The 5,000-nt window shown below is 35.8% G+C and overlaps 1 long non-coding RNA gene across 4 annotated transcripts in view; it reads right to left on the bottom strand.

Annotated features, from left to right (window-relative positions):
- Positions 1-1,189: 1,189 nt before the first annotated feature.
- Positions 1,190-5,000, bottom strand: part of LOC144960978 (uncharacterized) — a 4,854-nt gene continuing 1,043 nt past the window's right edge. Inside the window, exons 2-3 of one of the 4 annotated variants that reach the window (XR_013643005.1) lie at positions 2,928-3,006; positions 1,190-2,288 (exon numbers count right to left, since the gene is read on the bottom strand). This is a non-coding gene — a long non-coding RNA (uncharacterized LOC144960978). Of the gene's footprint in view, positions 2,289-2,927; positions 3,019-3,178; positions 3,243-5,000 lie in introns of all 4 variants that reach the window. The other 3 variants (XR_013643004.1, XR_013643006.1, XR_013643007.1) reach the window with 3 other exon arrangements.

A 5,000-nucleotide genomic window follows, 5' to 3' on the forward strand; every position in this document is an offset into this window, starting at 1 on the left:
ATAAATAACTGAAAAACTACGGTCGTGCGAGAATAGAGGAAAAGAAGATCGGTCGTATGCCAAACGAGTGAAAACTTCCGATAGAAGTATTCATTCGAAGAAAAATATCTATTTCGCACACATATTTTTCTGGTTCACTTTCAACCGGATAGAGATAATGAACTGAACTGAAAAAAAGAAGAATGGAACGAGGTGTGTGTGTCAGTTGCAAAATAGAAAGAAACGGCCTGGTCCCCAACACACTATGTGCGTTAGTTGATTACTGACTACGAATTGTGATCGACGATTCGCGAACGCGAGCGACAGACACTAGCTAGTTACATGCAGGTAGACACACAAGTATGTGGGCAGACAGTGAACAAGTACACGTCCGGGTAGTGTGGAGGTGGTGATAATTATTGACAAGATGGAGTGCTGTCTGGTTTGTTTTGTCTTTAACGAGATAAGTATAGACCTGTAAATGAGCTCTATAAAAATTGACTGAAACTCTTCGTATCGTTTCAGAAAAATCCAAAGAATCGAGATGAATAGTAAACAGCAAGCTCATTTGACCAAAACAATGGCAGAAAACTAATTTACGTGGGAATTAATTAGGCCACTTACAACTGTTTCTCATAATCAAGTACCCACATCAGTGAAGAAACGGTCAACCAGTTTGTTTACAACGTGAGGCAATCGAGATGAGCTTGTAGCAATAATAAAACTTTCGATTTGAAGGTGTCTTCATAACGCACTTCCGGCTTTTGCATTAAACTTTTAGGCTCTACCAAGTATATGTGGTCAATTTTGACTTAGATGAAACAGTGAAATTTAACTCGTCGTATCGTATCAGAAAAATCCAAAGAATCGAGATGAATAGTAAACAGCAAGCTCATTTGAGCAAAACAATGGCAGAAAACTAATTTACGTGGGAATTAATTAGGCCACTTACAATTGTTTCTCATAATTAAGTACCCAAATCAGTGAAGAAACTGTCAACCAGTTTGTTTACAACGTGAGGCAATCGAGATGAGCTTGTAGCAATAATAAAACTTTCGATTTGAAGGTGTCTTCATAACGCACTTCCGGCTTTCGCAATAAACTATCTCATACTTTTAGGCTCTACGAAGTAAATGTGGTCAACTTTGGCTTAGACGAAACAGTGAAATTTATCGCTTGGCGGCTCAGTTAAATTGGCTACCATCGGGAACATGACAGGGTTTTAAAGTGAAAAGATAATTTCACAAAGGCTGTGTGAAAATACACTGGGGTGTGTTCAGACACGGCAATTCTAAGAAGCCTTGGCAATATATCCATTGTAAATATAAACGCCATTGAGCAATGCGTAGCACTGTGGAACATTCCTAACTACCTCACGTCATTCTACTACGATTCATGAATTCCTTCTTTCTTTCCTTTTAAAAAATATATGAATTTGACGAATTGACTGATTTCAGTTAACTGACTGAGAATTTACAGATCTAAATGTTTTTAATACTCTCGTCGAGAGCTGGTTCTGTCTTTTGATGTTGCGAATATATATATATATTTTTTAAATGTCAGAATTTATAGAGCAAAATCGTACTGTCGGAATGCCGACATTTGTTGGAAGATTTACAGGCCTGCTTCCGGTCCGAGAAGCTCCGACACACTTCTGTGCGTGCATTATTTACTGACTAGGTCTGTGTTTGACGACTCGCGCGAACTTCGCAACCGTCTCTCGCTGGTTGTGGCACAGTAGCCAGGCAGTGAATACATCCACGTCTAGAGGAGCGTGTAGGTGACATGATAATATTATAGCTAACTGATAGACAGCCTAGTTTTGTTTTGTTTTTGATGCGACAAAGAACAATTTTTTTCTCCTAAAGTCAGCATTTGAAAGGGAATAAAATCAGATTTTTTCGAGGAACGAAATAAAAGTCATTTATTTTCTTTTTTTTATTGGTTCTGTTCTTTGACGTTACGAATTATATTTTTACAATTAATTGTATTTTAAAATATTAGCACTTATAGAGCAAAATCGTACTGTCGGAAACCCGACAAAAGTCGGAAGATTTACAGGTCTGACTTAAGTCCAAAAGAGAATAATACTTTTATCTCTCATAACTGCGGTAACATAAGAATCATTTCATTTACCAAATCTGTGGGATCTGAAAACTTCACTCAGGTTACAATAAAAATTGCTTCCAAATGCAGTCTGTCATCCATGTTGAATACACATCACCGGTTTACCAGGACTTTGTCGCAGTTGCGGACTGTGAGAATTAACAGACCATATATAGATTGACCACTGTGCCAATTGACGCCACCTTTAAGAAAAAATAAAAAAGCAGTAAATGTCATAACAATAGTAAATAATTCATTAAAAAAAAAATAAAAACTTAAACTCGCTGTGTGTAATTTAAAAAAATCAAACAATAAGATTTAACCCATTAAAGGCGAGATTCATTCTTACTAACACCAGATCTTAGTCTTAACTCACTAAATCCTAGCCCTCTACTCTCCCAAGAGATTTTTCATACTTTTTAAAATCGCTGTGATTATCCCCAGACACCTGGGGATAATGCAAATTCGTTATCCCTCCCCTGACACCTGTCTGAGGATGACGAAAATTCATTATCCCCAGACACATATTTGAAACTCCGCTCTTTTAAACAATTATCCACATTCCAGAATATGGAATGATTCCAAATGCACATAGAAATAAGGAAAGTTAATAAAATATCTATAAAAACAAAATTAACCAACAATAAATCAGTTGTTACTACATATACACAATATGCGTCTACTTCGAATTGGGTGTCATGGCCGAATGGTTTAGTCGTCTGCCCTGGAAGTTTTACCAGAATCGGCGTTGTGGGTTCAAATCCTGGTTCCGCCACTTTTTAAAAAATTCCGTCTTCTTTTTACAGAACGTTGAAAGGGATAAATGTCCCATCCATCCTCACCCCACTTTTTTTTTTAAAAAACTCTCTCTTGGTTCCTTTCTAGTTTCTAGCAAATTGTCATATTCGTCCCCACTCCGATCTGAAAAAGTGTCTAAAAAGAATAATTAATTAAAAAGCAAACAAACAGAAATATTCCGAGAGCGACCAAACAGAGGAGAAAACATTTTTTTTTAAAAATAAAAACAATATTAAGAAATTCATGCTCAGAAACGGAACAAAAGGCAAAACAAAAGGGAGAAAAGAATACTCACTCAAAAAAAAAAAAAAAAGGGGGTGGGGGACATTTATCCCTTGCAACGTCCGGTAAAAAGGTGTCTGGGGATAACGAATTTTCAATGGGAATAATGACAGCCTTTAATTCTTTAATGAATACTGGGGATGTAGGAGCTTTCCGAAAATAATTTTCCTATTGTCTTAAACGTCTGTTGTACATTAATATTTGTTTAAGATTTATCTAGGCATGAATAAAATTCTGGATGTGAATCGGTTTTCTTTTTTTACTTTTTATTTTTATGTCTATTGTAACCCTATTTTTGCGATGACAAAAAACAAACAAACCGAACTGATCAAAGCAGCTCTCACTGGCTGAAAATGTTATTGCGATACCAAGCATTGTGCCAAGAATGGTGCTATAAGTTTCTGTGGTAACCAGTCACTTCATAAAACTAAAACAAATTAGCACTGGCACCAGTGTCAGTGACCAGTACCTTATCACTATCACCATCCATCATAATTTGGAATCTGGAAAAGGAATGAACCGTTTTAGTATCATGAATCATATCAGTGTTCTATGCAAAACGAACTATTTTCTACTTAAAATATCAAGACTATCTAAATCTAATACTATGTGTTGAAATATGACACTATCCAACATCACACCAATCCAAACATCTCCAACTCCAAACCCCACTCGTTGTAACCAAATGAAAATGAATGTCACACATTCCCACCGTTCAGTCCGCCACAGTGAAAGCAAGTGACATTTTTCAAAGACCCATCAACCCTTGGATGACTTAAACAAAGAGCAACAACAACAATATAAATAATATATCATATTAACCTCAGCGGCAGTACAAGAAAAATTATGCCAGGGTTGTGAGATTATTTTTATAGAACATGCCACACTAGTTATGGGAAAAAAGATAAAATATAGATATCGCTTTATTTCTGCAAAAATGCATATAATAAAAGAAAAAAATCCTCATTGTTTGTCACGCGGTCGTAATAATTTGACCTTGGCTCACCATATAATAATACTGTATAATTATCTGTCATTTAGGTAAAATTAAGTGATTTAGCAAAACACTCCCAAAATACCAAATATCAAACCCAGTAAAACTATTATTTTTTATTGCCAAACTGGTAATTCTGCATTGAAGCATGCGCACCTTAACCCGCCAAAAAAAGTTGTCTCACTTGTGCCTAGCTGAGGTGCCTCCCTCAGCTGGCTTTTTGCCCCACTATAGCTCGCCTATGTTGGAAAAAGCTCACATTCTCTCTCCGTACTCAGGTGTAAAACGTGGCGCTCAGAAATTTTCCCCATGATTGTAATGACTTTCATAAATTAACTATTGTGACAACAATGTTTATTTGACAGACAAAAGTAAAAATTAATAATAATATATTAATAATAATTAGAAAAAAAATGATAGAATGATAATAATAAGAACAATAATATATAAAAAAATCAATAAATAAGCTTTAAAATATAAAGGAAAATACTTTTTAAATAATAAAATAGTGGGGAAAAAAAATAGTATTGAAAAAATAAGGTTCCCCGTTGGGCTTTGAACCCAAAAACTTCCAATTAAGAGTCAAGCAGCTCAACCACTATGCTCCTCTCAGCATACGAGGCTTTCGTGTCATTAAGATTCCATCCAACAAGGAGCTCACACGACATTCTGTCTATTATTTGTTCAGACAATTTCTATGCGGATGAAGGGTTTACATTCAAATTGTTCATTGTTCTGATCATTTAATCCCTAGCCTAAGCATTTTAATGAGTTCCTGCCTTCAGACAACCATTTAGCCCTACGACCACCATGCTGATAAATTCACACGACAGAAGTCGTT

Source organism: Berghia stephanieae, unplaced genomic scaffold (assembly GCF_034508935.2).
Source record: "Berghia stephanieae isolate SIO BIC M18660-M18661 unplaced genomic scaffold, UCSD_Bste_1.3 scaffold1151, whole genome shotgun sequence".
In the NCBI taxonomy this organism is placed as follows: domain Eukaryota; kingdom Metazoa; phylum Mollusca; class Gastropoda; order Nudibranchia; family Aeolidiidae; genus Berghia; species Berghia stephanieae.